Source organism: Meles meles, chromosome 5, assembly GCF_922984935.1.
Source record: "Meles meles chromosome 5, mMelMel3.1 paternal haplotype, whole genome shotgun sequence".
In the NCBI taxonomy this organism is placed as follows: Eukaryota; Metazoa; Chordata; class Mammalia; order Carnivora; family Mustelidae; genus Meles; species Meles meles.
Window position 1 is genome coordinate 101,745,919 of NC_060070.1, and position 18,923 is coordinate 101,764,841.

The 18,923-nt window shown below is 40.7% G+C and overlaps 1 protein-coding gene and 1 pseudogene across 4 annotated transcripts in view; one reads left to right on the forward strand and one right to left on the reverse strand.

Annotated features, from left to right (window-relative positions):
- The window catches only part of LRRC1 (leucine rich repeat containing 1), a 138,932-nt gene that overhangs the window by 22,886 nt on the left and 97,123 nt on the right, over positions 1-18,923 (forward strand). The window contains exons 1-2 of one of the 4 annotated variants that reach the window (XM_046006663.1): positions 4,753-5,028; positions 6,058-6,163. The exons of 2 other annotated variants lie outside the window; for them this stretch is intronic. The gene's annotated coding sequence lies outside the window, so the exon portion shown is untranslated. Of the gene's footprint in view, positions 1-4,752; positions 5,029-6,057; positions 6,164-18,923 lie in introns of those variants that run through there. One more of the 4 variants, XM_046006664.1, reaches the window with a different exon arrangement.
- LOC123942842 lies at positions 16,677-16,785 on the reverse strand (annotated as a pseudogene).

Here is an 18,923-nt window from a genome sequence, read left to right on the forward strand (position 1 = left end):
GATAGCCAGGATTTTAATTAATGCTTTAACTTTAAAGCTAAAAAAAAAATTCATTTGGGTTGACATTTTTGATACTGGCAATTGAATTTTGGGTGGGAGTGCCTTTTTTTTTTTTTTTTTTTTTTTTGGCCCTGACTGTGGGAGTGATATTGATGCCCATTTTGAAACTGACAAATACAGAAACATTTAAAGAGGCAGAAGAAAAAAGTCCCTTGTAAACCAGAGGTGGTGATTGTCTAACACCTCAACTGCATGCTAGTTCCTGGCTCCCGAGCAAACCTAAAGTCATCTTTCACCTCGAGCATCTTAGCTACCACCTGGGCATTGAGGATGCCGCTCACGGGTCTTTTTCTTTCCTGGACTCGGAGCTCCTTGAGGGAAGGGGCTGCTGTAATTTTTAATCCCTAAAATGTAGAGTAACATAGGTATTCCAAAAGGATCATTTAAACCTAATTCCATGTATTTTAACTTCACAACATTTAGTTGCATAGAGTCAATACTGTAAGGACAATGCTTATTTTCTTTGACATGTCTACTAATATTTTAAAGAGCATTTTATATCTTGAGCCTCTGATACAGGCACATGGTAAAATATTAAGCCAATGCAGAAAGTGTGTGTAGTGGAAAGTGGGTGTCCCTTCCCTTTTCCCCAGGCTTGTACTTCTCTTCAGACCAGAAAGCTGCTTTTCTATTACTTTGTATCTTTCCAGAGATAGTAGTGGATATACAAGCATTAATACAAATGATCTTTTAAAAGGCTGCCTCTGGGATGTAGGGCAATGGTGGATATGTGAGTGAAATGGCCCTTTGGAAGCCATTTCAGCACTATCTTTTAAAATTGAAAAATCAAGCCCAGCAATTCCAGTTCTAGCATTCTGTTTTTTTAAAAATAAAAATACCAGTAGGGCGCCTGGATGGCTCAGTGGGTTAAAGCCTCTGCCTTCAGCTCAGGTCATGATCCCAGGGTCTTGGGATCAAGCCCCGCATCGGGCTCTCTGCTTCGCGGGAAGCCTGCTTTCTCCTCTCTCTCTGCCTGCTTGTGATCTCTGTCTGTCAAATAAATAAAATTAAAAAAAAAAAAATACCAGTGTGTCAAGATATATATGGAAGGATTTTTATTAATGCATTCCTGTGGTGGCAAAAGAACAAACAAAAAATGAATGGAGGGGTTGGGGGGGGAAGGAAAAGCGAATTAAATGAATGTTGTCAGGGAAATGGTTGAATAAATCATGATGCAAATGTGCCATGAGTCTGGTACAATCCTTACAAAGATGAGGTAGAGCTTTATTCGTTAGTTGTCATGGAGGAACTTTCTCGATACATTGTTTTATAAGAAAAGAAAGGTGTAGATTGCATTGCACAGTATCTCTTTTTAACAGAACAGTGATAAACTCTAAGTGACCATGTGTCTGCATGTTTATGTGTGATGTGATGAGCATGGGGAAAGATAGAGAAGGGAGGAATCAGAAATACTTTCTAAATTGTTTCTTCTTCTTTTTTTGAATATGCCTTTGGAACTTTCCTGGTGGAGTCAGCATTGTGGTCATACAAGTGATTTGCCAAATTTACTTCCTTTCACTTCTAGGAAGTGGCAGTGGGTACTTCAATCCTCATTTAATCTTATTTCATCAGTGTTCTTATGTTCTGAGGTCTGAGTCATCTGAGGCAGAGCATCAGAACTCACCTAGGGCAGCTAAAGGCTTTGTGAAGCACGTGTGTGGGGTTTGAAGCTATCAGGGAGGGCACAGACCCCACCAGGGGCAGTGAGCAGCACCAGGAAGGACTCGCCAGCCAGCTGCACTGCTGGGCGGAGAGGCTGGGGAAGAAGCTGCAGTGACCCACGTGGGGAATGATCAGAGGCCAGGTTAAAGCCCTGGAAGATCAAAGGAAAGAATTTCTGAGAGCTGTGGAAGACAGAGGCAGTTAAGAGTCAGATGGTGACTGTGGTGCTGTGCTGGAAAAATGAGTTAGGTAGAAGTGCTGAGATGATGAGGGTTAATAAGGCAAAAACAGTTTGCAGAACGGATGTTCAGATAGCTTTTCCGGGTTTATGTCTCAGCATGTCCCTTTGTTGCCAGTCACGTTTATCTTCTTATCCTTCCCTGGATTCATGCTTGTGGCAGGAAGGAGTGGGAGGTGGATGTCATTCAGCAGGGCCTTGAAAAGTACTTGAAGAAATGGCATCCCTGCCTTCTCTTTACAGAAGTGCCTGAATGATGACTTGAGTGGATATGAAGTAAGCTCTGGGGGAGAAGTCTAAATTGCTATTAGCAGAATCCTCAATATTTTAGGCCTGGATTGGGAAGGTACTTTATCTGCTCATGCATCTGTAAAGGAGTACAAACCCTCCACTGCATGGGCCAAAGAAATTCAAGTCAGACGGAAGGGTGAGGGCAGTGGGGGCTCTGTGTGTTTGAAGGAATGTATGCCACTGTCCTCTCTGTCCTTGAGTCAGCCTTACCCCCACTTCCATCTAGTCTCATATTCAATACAAAAATTTCCAGTCCATTTAATTTACCTGGTTATGCTTTTATAGAGATGTTATTTTTTGCCAAAACTTTGTAGAATGTGATCCCCAGAGGAGATACATCAGCCAGGGCAAAAAACTGTCACTTCCTTCAGTCTGGGCATAATATTTTTATGAATGTAGTCCTAAAGCATATAAATGCATATGTAACTATTGGATTCATAGTGAGCTTATAGTTTAGTTAGTGTGTATACCTTTGGGTATACAACTCTTAGACTCAACACTGAGCTTTCTAGGTAAAGCCATCCCCAAGTTTTGTTCGTTCATACTGATTTTGGGTCAAGTCTCCATCATTCTGTACAGAATTTTAGTCTCCTTGGATCCAGTTGTAAGACTTTGCATTTCTCAGGGCTCAATTTAATCTCATTAGATTAGCACATTGGCTCTATAACTGTCTTTAAAGAGATCCTCTTCCATCTGATATTTATACAACTTACTGACTCGTTTCAGGAACCCTGAAAATGGAATAAAAGTGCCATCAAATGGAAAGAAGGTAGGAGCTGGAGACGGAACTGAGACGTCTCTTCTGCTGTGTGCTAGTTTTGACCTTCAGCAGATCGTCAGCCTCCTTGAACTTCCATCCCTATACTCTTCCCTTGGTATAAAATGGGAAAATCTTTGTCTCACAAGCTTTTTATGGAGGTAAAGTGAGTCCATGTGTATAAAGCATGTAGTGCAGTTTTGCACATAGCAGGCATTCTGCTGATGAGTATCAGTGTCTTAAATTCATTAGTTAAAACCTGGGTCATAGCCCTGTAGTCCGTTCAACAGGTAGCTAATGAGCCCAACGGTCAGCATGCTTTGGGTTGACTTTGATTGTTGAACCAGGCTTGAGTCCCTCCATTTTATCCTTTGGCATTTTGTCTAGACACCGTAAGAGGTGTTATTGCAGACCTTGGTGCATTCCAGATGTTCTGTTGAGGGACTTAGGAAATTATTCTGATAAAAAAAAAAAAAAAAAAAGACCAAGACATTGAATTGTACATAGAGCACAATCACAGTTTGGTAAGAAGACAGTTTTAAAGTGAAATAGAAGTGAGTAGGGGAGAAAAGAACAAGGCAACACACTAGAAGGTCAACGCTATTATTACATAGAAGGATCTCCTTCAGGCTCTGTTGACTTACTTGATCTGCCTTCCGGTGTCAGAGCTTATCTTCTGTCATTTAGAGAACACTTAAGAATCTGTCACTTGCACCACGCTTTCTTTGAACAATTGTAAGCAAAAGTTTTTTTTTTTTTTTCTTTACTTTGTAATAGTGTTCACCGTTGAGCTTTCACTGTGGAAAATCATTTGTGTTAATGCTGTGCTTCACTTGAATGCCCTGTAGATTCTCACATGCCTGCCTCAGACCCTGAGAAACTCTCTAGCATTTGCTTTTTCTCTACAGGCAGAGCTGGATACAGCTCTCCTGGGCCCTAGCATGGGCACTTTGCCCTTGTGGGCCCCTTCCCCCATAAAATTATTATTGGTCATATTTTGTGTCTGTGATAGACAAATAAAATTCAGGCTGGATTCATTGTTATTTTATTCATTTTTTTCCCTTTTCACCTTCAAAGAAATTAAAGCATTTTTGAGCATCCCTCCAAGTATCCTGGACTCTCAGCCCTGTGCCTCCCATGCCTAAAGACTGAGTCACCCAACTCGCAGACTCCATTGTACCTGTCACTGAGAGCCCCCACTGCACTTTGAGGGGCACACAATTTATGATGGTGGTACTGTTCTGTTTTGTATCCTCGTCTACTCTGAGAATATGGGATGGTCTTGGTAACTATCTGAGAAGTAATCTCTTGCTTTTTTCTTTTTAATACATTCTCTTTACTCCTTCTCAGGTTATTGTGCCTTGGTAACCTTTCCTAGATTCTATGCAGATTCCTGCCCTACTAAAGATGGCTGGAAAGGAGGTTTTTTTCAGTTAACTGCTGTGGCCCATGTTATTAATGCTGCATTGCAAGATTGACTTTGGAAACACATCAAGGTTAATGCTTTGCTTTCTAATTCTAGGCTTTTTTAAAAATTAAAAAATATATATATATGTGGTATATATGATTGTTTCTCTCCCCCCTCTTTTGAATGGGGCCAATCAAAAGTGCTTAGGCTTTGTCAGTGATTATTTTGAAATAAATTTATTACAGGAAATACATTTACTGCACTTGTCATGAATTGAAATACCACTTTCTCTTTGTTCCTACCCCAGCTGTATATTTCTAGGTCCTGTAAGAATAGCTCATCCACTGTTAAAATGTCAGGTGGCCAGTAAAGAGTACAGATCCTTGACAAGAAGAACATAGCAATCGAGGGAAGAAAATTGCAGAGGAGTTGGGGAGGATACAGCAATAGCAAAGGCTCCAATGCCAGAGAGAGACCAAAGAATGTGGTTAAAACTTGTCTCTTGAGTGTTCAAACATCTGGGCAACACTAAAATAAAGGCCCACGAAAAGCCAGAGAAAGCTCACTCATTCAAGTATACCCTTGGAACGGAAGAGGTCAAGGCAAAATCAGGTGAGGCTTATCCTATCAGTCTTTCTGTAGTCTGGAATGTTGTTGGTATTTCCATTATCCTCCTAAGTAATGACTTTGAGCAGTGAAAGCATGTCTTCCTCGAGGTTGCCAGGAAGGGCAAGTTTTCAATGTTTGTAGGGTGGCCAGGCTGGTAGCCAGGTCCTACTTGATGCATGGACAGTGAAGCAGTTGGTTCACATTTTGATTGTGGTTTGCTCAGGATTACCAGACAAATGGCCTCCTCCCTGTTGCTGGCAAAGTATTGAGATCTTCTTGACTGTAACTGAATTCTCATTCTATTTTTTCCATTCTGGGTCCTGGTACCATATGGTTCTTTGTAATGCAACGGAACAATGGCTTCATGGGAATACATTTCTCTGTGGTGTCTTGTTCTTGTAGACATTTAACCGACATGTATATTCCAGGGAGGGGTGAACTCATTCCCATCTGTAGGGAGGGCTGAGCCCAGTTAGGGGGTGAGCCTTTTAGGTGCTAGAAGCGGTGTTTGAGCAAACCCTATCATATGATGTGTCCTCTGGCTCTTCCAGCTCAGCCATCACAAAGACACAAAAATAGATCTAATACTAGAATGCATCTCCCAAGTTCAAACTTTTAAGGTTTCCTGAACTCTCCATCTTCCCTGATCCTCGTTATGATCAGATTTAAAGCAATGGTCATTTATTCTCTGTCTGAGACATCTCGGCACTTCACTCAGAAATGTCTCTCCAACTCTCAATGTTCTCATCTAGGAGGCTTATTTTTAAAATTTAAAAATAGGACAAGGGGCTTCTATTAGCATAGAAAATATTAATAAGAATCAGTTAATATTCCATATTTAAAAGTTCTTTATAACTCACAAGGAAGGATGCGAATCCTTCTATAAAGAATATATCGCAGCATCTGTCCTCATGAAAAAGCCATCAATGATGCTGTCTTGCCACACACTTTTCTCCCTTCGTCCAGTATTCAAGAAAAGTACTGCTGTTTTTTTGCTACCTGACTTGGTCAATGTTTCCTCTTTTTCTCCAGGGGATGTGACATCATGTTCTGACTTGAATTTTGGATGCTGTCTTCTGACCCCAGATAACCTGTAGATTGCTTTGCTGCTTCTTGCAAATACTGGACTTGGTGCTAGGTAATTGTAGGCCAAAGTGCATATCACAAACTGTTATCTAAGAACCTTGGTAAATTTTGAGTGGGAGGAGGAGACTATGGTAGGGAAATTGTGCTTGTAGAATCTTAGGGTCAGAAAGACACTTTCTAGATCAACCGTCCATCGGATTTATCAGTTTGCATCTTAAAACCATACAAAGTAGTCCTCTGAGCTGTGCCTACACCGAGGGTTCACTGTATTCCCAGAGGATCCTGTCACATTTTAGCTCAGTTTATAGAGGGACATTTTTCTTCCTTTAGTTTCCTGCTCCTAGGCCATACCAAACAAGTCTCATCCTTTGACTGTATGACAAGCCTTCAAATATTTAGAGGCCATTTGACATTCTCTGCAAATCTTTTCTCCTGACCCACTTTCAGCTCTTCACAGGTTGTGACCAACTCTTATCACTAGCTTTGCTGTTCTGGTAACTTGTACTGAGCATGGTCTGGTATCCTGGCAAGTACTCACTTTTGCCTGGCAACCATACATGGAGAAGCTGTGTGAAGTTTTCCTTACACTTTTGATTTGTGTGGTTTTTAGGAACACTTCATGATGGTAGTAGGTTCCAAATCTTGAATATGTAATGGGAGAGAAATACACTTTGGTTGTAAAGTTTCATGGGTCTACACGGAGGAAGAAATGTTTGAAAAGTGACCAGGTTCTAAAATTTGGCTGCTTTGCCTTAAAAATGTACTTATATAGGAGCCTGCTAATTTGGCAGCTGGCCGGTCCTCTTAGGCCGCAGAACCTGGATGTCATGTTAAGCTCAACCCTCTCTTGTTCGGCAAACTCTCTCTACTGCTGCCATTTTGAAAATTAACACTGGGAATAGGCAGACAAGTCTTTGGTGTGGAAAATAGGGAGTCTTATAAACATTATAGGTATGCTTTCTGTCCCTGGAGGTATAGAAACAGGATAAGTTCATAGTGGCTTTAGAAACAAAGAATTTTTTGGCCAAATAGCATTAGAAGTTGTACTGAGTCAGCATTTAGAAATAGAGTAGCAGTAGGTGGGGGGATGGAAGACCTTTATGAAGAGGAAGGGAGCTGTGTTATTTGTTTATAAAAGCAGGTCTAGAATCATGTTTCCAGAACTTGGCTGCTCAACAGAATCACCTGGGGAACTTTATAAATGAAAGTGCATCAGCCCCAGTGCAGGTTCAAACTGTCTGAGGATGGAGTCTTGGAACCTGAGGCTTATGCTAAGAACTGGTTTGCTGGGGCAAGTGGGGGACAGGAGATAGCTCAGCTTTTAGGACCATAAACTGAATTGCCTTTAAGCTATTCTAAAAGTAGGACTTTTTATATTTTGTTGATCTACTTTCTGGTTTCTTATGGTATATACTTTCTTATTGCCTATGTTTTTCCATTCTCCTTCTCTGGTTATTGCTGGCTTCTACCCCTTCGAGTAACTTCCTGGCTAACATTCTGAAGGATGTTTCAGGCAGAGGAAGGGCATGATCACAGTTGCCTTTCTTCTCCTTGCTCGTCTGTATGACTATTCTTTTTCATCTGGGGCTGCCACCACCACCTGGTGACACTCTGCTGCATGTGCACACGTGTGCGTGCTCGGGTATGACCGCCACCCTTTCCCCCACAGGAGTGTCTTTGGCTAATTGCACCTTCCATCATGAAATTTTAATACCACAGATGTACTGTGAACCCAGACCATTGTCATAGGTAAGACTTTTAAAATACCCCACCATTAATTGTCATCCTCTTGGGGACTATATCATCCCTGTAATGAATGCATGATTTAACCCTGGCCCTACCTCAGGGAAGGCATACTTTGGTGATTCTAACATGCAGCCAGGTTGGAGACCCAGTAGTCAAAGCCAGTGTTCCCAAAACTTACTTGATCAAAAGAGTTAACTGGAAGCGCTTTTTAAACTCTCGGATCCCCAAGCCCTTCCTCCTGAAGATGGTGAATAAATAGGTCTGAGGTGGGGTCTAGGAATCCATGCTTAATAAATGCCCCAGTAATTATTAAAATTTGGATGGTTTGGTTCTCTCCATTCTGATGCAAAAGCCGCTCCTCCCTTCCCCCCCTATTTTCCTGACTCAAGATTGTGGGTGTGGGGCTAGTGTTGCTTACAGAGCATAGACAGGCTCTAAGTTTCCTGAATTAGGATGTAGCATTCATTTTCTAGTAAATATTTTAATAAAAAACAGTCAAAATAGTGTTAGGCCACTTCACCGGACAACAATTTATTGTGTAGCTGAGCTGCGGTAGGTGTTCCAAGGGGCATGGTGGTGTGTGTAATACCCCAAAGGCTTATTCACCTAGTGGAGGAGCACAGACAAAATGTTCTGGAGAAATGGTTTGAATTTTGCCCGGGTGATAGGGTAGAAAGGCTTCCGAGAGGGTGTAGCATTTTAAGGATGAGTAAGATGTTGATAGCCAGAAAAGGGTGTTTGGAACAGTGAGGGCTGATGCATAGCAGGTGAGTCACTGGGGCTAGAAGTGGGGTGCATGGGTCTGTGGGTGTGGCAACTGACCTTAGAACGACCATGAAGGCAGTTGTGGGGCAGAGGGTAGACCAGACAGGACACCGGACTGGCAGCCAGAGAGGCTGTGTGCAGGTGTGGCCTCAGGGGTCGTGTTGCCTTTCTAAAGTTCAGTTCGTAATGACTGATTGCTCACTGGCTGGTTCTTCGGTGGCATGACACAGAAGAAGGCACTTTATAAGCTGTCAAAACCTACAAAAACCTTGATGGTGGGTAATATAGAATATGCCCAGGTTAAGGGTTCTCTGAATAGGAGATTAAGAAGGAGTTTGTACTCTGTTCTGGGACCAGTGGACAGCCCTTGGAAATTTTTGAGAAGACATATTTATACTGGTATGGGTCGAGTAGACTTCCAGGCTCATTTGAAGGCTTAATCATGGCAAGTAATGTTGTTTCTATGCATTGGTGTGCGTTCCTAGTTTCCCTCTGTGACCTACAAATGACTGTTTGGAACATAACCCAATTGAGAGTTGGAAGCTCTCTGTTTAAAGGCCAGTGAAAAGCAACATGGGTAATTGGTGTCATCTGCTTTCCTTCCTTCCTTTTTCATAATTAAAATCAAAGACTGTTGGCACTGGAAAGGAAGCCTAGGGATCTAGTTGCAGGACCAGGACTGAAGGAGTCCTGCCTCAGGGCAGCCCCCTGCAGTACCGAGCCAGGCAGGCTACCCCCAGGAAAGCTGGCAAGTTGAGCTGCGGGCTGCCCAGAAATCTCCGATGCATACAGCTCTTCCTCGTGGTCAGGCGTCCCAGCCCTCCCTTCCCACCCTGTGTTCCGTTTGTGCCCAGGTCAGATCCACCTTGAGTCTTGACTTGCTTTTCTCTCTGGGTTACTGAGCTTCCCCGAAATCCATACAGCCCTTTCTTGTTTCAGTTTAATTTTCTGCTTTATTTTGTTTTTAATGATTTGATTATGATGAATGATTTGATGAAACAGTTGTTTTAAATTTACTTGCTGTGTTTGCATAATAGCTTGAGTACTTGGTTGAATGTGGGTTACTGGACTTGCTGGCTAGTACTTATGGTCTTTTCTTGAGGCGCTTTAACTTTGGGCCCCAGCCCTCTAGCCATCTCTTGATTTATGTGTATAATGACTTTTTGTTTGTGGTCCTTCTCTCCTTTCAAAAATGAAAGAAGTCTTAGAAGTCTAAAAAGAAAGAAGTCTAAAAAACGTCTTGTATTGGCATGATTCTTGTTCAGCATTGAGCTCCATCCTAACCATACACTCCAAAGGCAGCAGGATGTATAATTGGATCTGAATGTCTTAGATTTGAAGAGTCTCACTAACTTGGATACAGAGGAGGGTGTGTGAATGTGGTGGTGTAAGAGTAGTGGTAGCTTACATTTATGAAACATTTCTTGCATGCCAGGCACTGGTCTAAATGCTTAACCTGCATTCTCATACTCATGTAATTATCCCTACAGTTCTGTGAGAGAGAGATTATAGCTCTTATTACCCCCTTTTACAGATGAGGAAGCTGAGGCATGGAGAGGCAAAGCAACTCATTAGAACTCACATAGCCAACCAGTAAATCAGGGAATTGGGATTACAGACCTTGGATTCCACTGTGCTTCTTGGCCCTACTGTTTACAGTAGACAGGTGGACACACCTGTGTAAACTGAGTCCAGGGATGTAAACTCTCTGTGCTCCAGGTTAATTATTTGTGAAATTAAAGTGGTCGCCTGGCTCAGAGTTAAAGGAGTAAGTGACATTATGTATGCAGACTAGTACCTGGCACCTTGGAAGCATTTCTCATTATTTGAGAAGTGCTTTTGTAAAAAGTAAAGTGTTGGAAAGTTTTTGAAATTAGACTTGTCGAAGTCGGCTCTCATAATGTAGCATTTTAATTTCAAATTGCTTTAATCCATGCATAGGAGATATTCTTTCTTCAAAGAAGTCCTTGATGAGCCATCCCTCAGGATTGCCAGACTGTGGAAGGTGCTTTCCGGGGAGAAAAGGGGACAGTGGTACCAGGTCAGGGCCAGCCCCCATTGGTGCAGATGATATGGGATAGTGAGCCACAACATGGAAAAATGAGTTACAGGTATCTGGGTAGAAAGCTCGACTCAGCTGGGAACAGGAGGCTGGGGCAGTAGCACAGAAGTCTGGGAACACAGAACTCCTCAGGACATTGTATGGAGCTGGGTTCATGGCATTTTGTCTGGATGCTTGGAGCTGTTGCTTGTTTCCTGGAGGTCCAGAAATGGAAGGAAAGCTGTTGTCCCTCATACTTTATTTTGGGATTCTTCATTTCCTTTAGGGTTCCTACATTTCCTATTTTCTTGAATGTTTCTAAGCTGTTCTTGCTGATCTCATGTCACAAAGAGATTTCTGACTCTGAGAACTCCTGAGGGGGTGATGTTCTGAATGAATAAGTGCTTGGTTTGTCGTCTTCATCCCAGGGAACCAGCTGGTCAGCCATACAAGCTCACTGCCAGAAAGTTTTTGAAGAGCTTCGTCACAATGAAAGAACCGTGTCCTTAGATGAATGCTGTGGTTAGCAAGCGGAGTGGTTCCTTGTGTGGCCTACAGGCCACCATGTAGCACTGTGGTACATTCCTTTTTTTTTTTTTTTTTTTTTATATTGAGGTGTATATCCTTACATTAAATGGGCACCAGGAATGTCAACTTGGCCTTTTACTAAGTTTGCTGGTAAACAGTAAAAATAAAATTTAAAGAATGTCAGAAAGAGCAGCTTAAAGATGCAGCTCTGAGAGAGCTTTTTCTTTCCTCGCCACAAAGAAAGCAGACTTGTTAGGCTTTAGCATTTGATCAGAGGTAACTGCAGACGATGGGAGTTGAGCAGAATCAGTTGGACACTAATGGTTTCTCTTGTTCCTTAAGCAGTAGGGCAATTCAGAAAGTTTTCAAAATTAGGCCTTGTGTTTGTGGTTCTTCATCTGGATTAATATTAGAATTTAATATTTAGTTCAGCTTGTGGGGCAAAAATGTAGCGATCAGCATGAGCTCTGTTTTGTTTTTGCATAACTGTTTGTGAGTTGCTAGGGAGTCTACTCTCAGTTTTTTCCATTTTGCTTTTCACAACTGTTTTGGTCAGCCAGTAGGAAACTGTGTGAATTTAGTGTGTGTGAGAAATTTAAATCAGAGAGTACTATTTTAATGATGCAAGGCTGCTCTTAGAAAAGCTATAAACTTTGGAAGGCAAACATGTCTAGGTGAAGGGACACTCTTCTAAAATTACTTCATTACACATTTTTAATCTTAAAATGTGATTCTAGAAATGCCAAAATGTATGTGGTAGCTCATACGTATTTAGAATATGTAGAAAATGTTTTAGGGCAAATAAAACCCTTCTCCACTATTAAATTCTGCAGTGATCATCATGTTTCTAAATGCCCGAATCTGGTTAGGGCCTAACAGTGACCTCTTAGCTTATGCAGAGATCAAGTCGCACATTTAAATTATTTGGAGTCCCGTGAGACTTCAGTAGGTCTGCGTCTGATGCTTGGGTTATTTGTTCTTTTAGTGTTCGCTATATTTTATGGCTTGGTGATACACTCCTGCCTCTTTTGGAAAAGTACCCTGGCAATTCCTTGAAACCCACTCTCCCAAATAAATATAGTAACATCCTGATGGCCGCTGCAGGGCCCCGGCGTAAGCCATGCCACAGTTGGTTGGAGACGGGTTCGTGGCTGCAGGAGGCCCAAATGCCGTATGTGCTAAGTGGTTAGTGAGATCCTTCCCCCAGCCCTTCAAGATCTCTTGATAAATAAGTACACACTAAAATGCTGTTAAATGTTGCCTTAGAAGATTACGGTCCATTCCTGAATGATTGCACTCTGGTAATTCAGATTAATTTTTGAAATACCGTGTCAGTGACTGAATCCCTCCATTTCTTTCTTGCTCTCTGGAAAGATCAAATGTTTGCTGGGGAGGGTGTCCATTTAGTGTTCAGGAGACAAGAAACATTAACTCATGGGCAGTCCAAGATCATCTCTGCTTCCAAGGTAAGGGCGCATCGGTGTTGCCCATCTTTTTTCTTAGCTGAGCCTGGTACTTCAGAGGAACTGCTTGTTGATCCACATGTTGGTGTATTTCCTGGGAAAATTTAGAAACAGTATTCTCAACATTTCCCTGAATAATCCATTCTTTTTTTTTTTTTTTTAAAGATTTTATTTATTTATTTGACAGACAGAGATCACAAGTAGGCAGAGAGGCAGGCAGAGAGAGAGAGAGGAGAAAGCAGGCTCCCCGCTAAGCAGAGAACCCAATGCGGGGCTCGATCCCAGGACCGTAGGATCATGACCTGAGCCGAAGGCAGAGGCTTAACCCACTGAGCCACCCAGGTGCCCCTGAATAATCCATTCTTATGAATGGATTCATAGGAACCTTTCAAAGGAATCTGATTCATAGGAATTTTTGATCTTCTTATTGGTGTGGCATGACTGACCATAAAACACCCTAGTTGACTTTTTAAAATTTAACCTGAAAGAGCATAACATGTAGTTTATGACAAGAGGCATTTATCCTTTTGTAGCATTTTGTGCCTCATTTATTACGATTTTCACTTTTTCTCCCTTGTAGTTTAACTATGCCACTGGTTTTATGTCAGCTCCTGGATGTCTGCTGAGAGTAAGGACTACATCTTATTTGAACATCTTTTTCTGCACTTCAAAACTCTGTATCAGCTAGGCCCATTATGTATATATATGGTGCTTATTAATGCTATTAGTGTGCATAAATTGTCTTGAATCCAAGGTAGAACGTCCACTAAACACATTTTATTCCATTTGAGTCATGTAATGCTTTCCTGAGTACAATATATGAAAAATTCAACCTTATTGAATATCCTGTGCCAAAATATAAGGCCCCTTTTAATAAAACTTAATTTAATATTTCTTTGACTTCTTTTGGAAGAACTATTTTGGTATGTAAACTGGTTTCAGGTTTTGCTTGAAGATACAGTTGGCTCAAGTTTGAAGGAAAAGCAACTCTTTCTTCAGATAAATAGAATCTTTGGCTTTCTATGATACAAAACAACAAAACATCAAAATGATCATAAATCGTTGAGTTTAAGTTCTTTTTTTCCCCAGAAGATATACCTCTTTAAAGTAAGTTTTGCCCAGAAACCAATATTGCACTGTATGTCAAGTACCTAGAGTTTAAACTATAATAAAGAAAGAAAAGAAGAAAGGTTTTCCCCTGAAATTCCTATTACATACAACCAAAATAGGAATTATACCATATATACAATTTTAAATTCTTTTTGATAACCCTAGAACACATGTATTTGTATTATTCAATATTCCTCAGACACATGACTTACACATTTTTTATTGAAGTATAATTAACATACAGTATTATAGTTTCAGGTGTATAACATACTGATTTGAGAGTTGTGCCTTAGTTGGTGCTCACCATAGTTAGTGTAGTCACAATCTGTAATTGTACAACATTATTACTATATTATTGACTCTATTCCCTGTGCTGTACTTTTCATCCCTGTGATTTATTTAGTTTATAACTGGAGGTTTGTGCCTCTTAATTCCCTTTATCTCTTTCACCCTGCCCCTGCCTACCTCCCCTCTGGCAACCACCAGCTTGTTCTCTGTATTTAAAAGTCTGGTGTTTTTTTTTGTTGTTGTTTGGTTGGTTTTTTCGATTCCGCATGTAAGTGAAGTCATATGGTGTTTGTCTTTCTCTGACTTACTTCACTTAGTATGATACCCTTTAGGTCCATCCATGTTGTTGTAATGACAAAATCTTTCTTGTGGTCGAGAAATATTCCTCTGTGTGTGTGTGTGTGTGTGTGTGTGTGTGTGTGTGTGTGTGTACAACGTCTTCTTTACCCATTCATCTACCAGTAGATGATCAGGTTGCTTCCATACCTTGGCAATTGTAAATAATAATGTAATAAACAAACGTAGGGATACGTATATTTTTTCAGATTAATGTTTTCATTTTCTTTGGGTAAATACCCAGTAGTAGGTTTGCCGCATCATATGGTACTTATATTTTTAATTTATCGAGGAACCTCCGTGCAGTGGCTGCAGCAATTTACAGTCCAGCAGCGGTGCACAAAGGTTCCTTTTTTCCCCCCCACATCCTCGCCAACACTTGTTGCTTCTTGTCTTCTTGATACTAGCCATCCTGACTGGTGTGGGGGTGATATCTCGTTGTGGTTTGGTGATCAGTGATGTTGAGCATGTTGTCATGTGACTGTTGGCCACCTGGATGTCTTTTTCGGGAAAATTTGTCTATATGCAGGTCTGCCGCCCATTTTTCAATCAGATTTTTTAGTGTTGAGTTGTATAAGTTCTTTATATGTTTTGAATATAGGCCCTTTGTCAGATACATTTTTGCAAACATCTTTTTCCATTTAATAGGTTGCCTTTTTGTTTGTTGGTGATTTCCTTTGCTGTGCAGAAGCTTTTTATTTTGGTGTAGTTCCAGTAGAGAAACATGATTTTTAATAGTCATATAATAGTTTATTGCTTGAATCTACCATCCTATGTTTAATCTTTCCCCTGTAGCATTTCACGTTGATCCTTTTCCCCACTTTGTCATATTTGACCCTTCTCTGTGCTGTGCTGGTCCTGCTCAATTCAAGTCTTGTCAAGACTCCATCTGTGCCACCAGCGTGTCCTTCCATGTCCTTGGCTTGTCCCCTCACTCAGGTTCTCAGTAAAGTAATGCTGCTCTAATTTATGCTACTTATAGTATATGTGCTGCTGAAGCAAGCACCTCATTCATCTTCATTTTGATAGAAGTTTTTGCTCTTTAAACCCTTGCAAATACCTCTGCCAGCCTTATCTACTCTTCTGGTCATAGCATAATAATAAAACATTCCTGGCTTCATGATTTTCAAGGCGATTCACACCTGAGCTATTTTAATTGTTGAGGGTGGGTATTATGGTATTATGAATATCCTTAGGGCACTCATAACCTTTGTTAGGGTTCGTTATAGCTTGATGATGTATGAAAGCACCTCAAAAACATGCAAATATGTTAACAAATGGGAGAACACAAAATTATTGGTGGAGCCCAGAAGACAGAAAAATTGGAAAGAGAAATAATTTAAGCAAATATACATCCTAGCACTCAGTGGGAAACTGATTTCCTTCTCTGAAATTTGATTTACCTGTGACTTTTAAGGGCCACGTAAGGACAAGAGCCCACATTCTTTTCTTTGTTGTACAAAGAAAGGGAGGGTATCTATTCTGCTGAATTGTGAATCGGTAAAAAAATTTGTATTTTAAAACAGGAGACTTTTCTCCTGTGATATGTTTCATTTATTTGGACAAATAAGTGGGCAAGGAAATAGATTTCTTCCTGCTTTAGGTTATAGAGGAAGTGGTTAGTTTTATTGAGGAGTTAAACCTTTATCTCATTTCGTATTTAGTATCTGTGACTTGGCCCATGTAATAGTGCACGGATAGAAGCTTTCAATTTTGTGAATCAGTGTTTCAAATTCTTAAGTATTTGTGACTCTCTTTTGAATACCCCTGTAAGTTTATCTGAAAATGGTTAAAAAAAAATTGGATTGCCAGTTGAATAGACAGTGTTGTTAGTCTTTTTTGAATTTCACCAGGACTGTCCTGGTGCTGGGTGATACCTTCCCCTGTGCCCCCAAAACGGGACCAAGCCGTTTTTTCTTTCTATGCTCTTTTGCTATATCATATTATAAACTTGTTTCAGATTTGTCTCCTGCTTTCCATGTCTTTGTCAGCCTTCCCCTTGCCTCAGTCTTTATCTGCAGTTACTTGCCCTGCCCATGATCCAAGAAGTGGATTCATTTTCTCATCTGTCCAGATTACTTTCCTTTTATGTCTCCTCTTTTGGCCCAGATCTCGTGGGCAGCAACACCACTTATGTGCTCTTACATGCTGCTTTCATTAGCGTGCTCTTTCCTTTCCCTTTCAACTCATTCATCAAGATGAAATACAGCATTAGCACAGTTTAACTCCTCACCCTTTTCCAAGCCTGAACGCCCCTTTCCCCTGGCTTTGTTTTGCTTAGGTAATGAAAATATAGTTTCCCCAAATGTTTTTTGTCAGTTACCTGCGCATTTTAATTAGCAGGAATTGGGCCTCAGATAAACCTCATTGGCTCTGATACTGCCACTGCGCAAAGCTACGTGAGCATTTTATTTCCTCTGTGAGCCTCCAATGTGATCGTGTTTTAGAATTTTCCTCAAAGAATGTTATTGACTAACAGTAGCAGCAGTGCTAGGGAAGCCACTGAATGGGGTGGAAACCTCAGTTTTCTTATTTGTTAAGTAGAGGTCAAAAACTTCGCCTCCTGGGTCCCTGTAGGGATTCAACTACATGAGGTATCCTGGTGCCCCTTGCTTAGTCTTTTATCACCAAAAGGGATTCCTTCTTCATTGATGTCTGCCAGTCCTGTGCATGGTTGGACATCTTTATTGAGCTATGACTCATACACTGTACAGTGTACCCATTTAAAGTGCATGATGCTGTGGTTTTTAGTATATGCAGAGTTGTGCAGCCGTTACCACAATTAATTTTAGAATGTCCTCATCACCCCATACCCATTAGCAGTCGTTCTCTGTTTGGTAGGCAACCACTAATCTACTTTTTGTAATTTTATGCATTTTTAACCTCATGCTTGTTGTGTTGTGTGCTAATAGGATTTTCATTTTTCTTAAGGTACACTGAAGGTATTTTGAAATGCAGTCTTATAATTTTTAGAACTAAAAAAGCCCTTCAATCATTTTATGCCCCCCCGCTTTTTTTTTAAACAAGGCAACAAAGTGATTCACCTGGGGACATTCCCATTCCATAGCTCTTTACCAACACACACACACACACACGCACAGTCTTGTTAATGCTTTTTTCATCAGTAGTTCTCCTTTTTGAGTATCTACTAGAACTCTTTCAAATTCAGATCCTAGATGTAAAGTATGATTATTTGAACTCTCTGCTTCAGACAGCCAATCCGGTCACTATTCTGTGAATATTTCTTGGGCTCCTTCCTTTACCTGCCTTGTAACTTTCTCATGACTCAAAAATCTTGGCCAAACTTTGTGCAATATATTGTTCTATTTTCTGTTTAAATTTTCTTTAAACAGTCGTTACTTTGTGATCCAGCATAGAAGTTTCTAGGATAACCTGTCCAGTTTTTATGTTTTTCTGTGACATCCCTGAGGCTCCTACTCATTTTATGGTAGACCATTTCATCTACCAGTTTTCTCCCATCATGCCTCTTTTCAATGTGATTTTTACTGCTTCTTTCATCTACCAGTAGACTAATTCTCCAGCCCCCTGAATGTGGCAGAAATGACAGCATGCATATTTCAAGGCCCCAAGAGTTCTTGCAGCCTCTTCTTTTGCCACTTTTGAGTTCTGTTTGGAGAGTTTCATGTAGGGAAGCCACTGTATCATAAGGGAGAGGGCAGAGGCCATGTGGAGAACAGAAGCGCTCTGGCTAACAACTGGTACTAATTGCTAGACCATAAGAGCCAGGGTGGATCTTCCAGCCTTTCTGACCTTCCAGCTGACGATAACGGTTGCTTGAGTGAGCTCAGATGAAAACAGCAGAGGAACTGCCCAGCCAACCTACAGAATGTGAGAAATTTAAAAAAAAAAAATGTTTTAGAATCTGTGATGTTTTTTTATGCAGCAAAAGTTAACTGGTACATGGAGGGACCAGCATGGTGGCAACGTTGAGATGATTAAAGAATGTAATCCCTGTAAAGTCCTTAGCTTACGGCCAAGCACAGAGAATCCCTTAACAGAGGCCAATCGCTATATCATTTTGGCTGTAGCATGATCATTACTCCTGTTGCTTTTGGTCACTATAGTTGTTTTCTTTCCTCTTTTCTCCAGGTATAATGTCATTCCTTTTCATTATCATTCACTGTGATGAGCTAAAGAATTGGATGTTCTTGGTGCTAATTGTCTAATATTTTCCTTCCTGATTAGTAAATAGTTTAAAACTTTCAGAACTATTCCTACTATGAAATAAAACAAATATATAGCAAAGTGCACAATAAAACAAATTATGGAATAAATTCTTGTAACTATCACTCAGGTTGAGACATTTAACATTGCTTGGACTCCAAAATTCCATTACGTGTTCTTCCTGGTCACAGTCTTCTCCCTTATACCTTCAGGTAGCCACTACCACTACCCCAATTTCACAGAAATCACTTCTTGGCTCCTCTTTATAGTTTTTACCACTTCTGTATGCATTTCCAAACAAAGTAATTTAGTTTTCAGCTTTATATGTGTACACACACGTACATGCATTT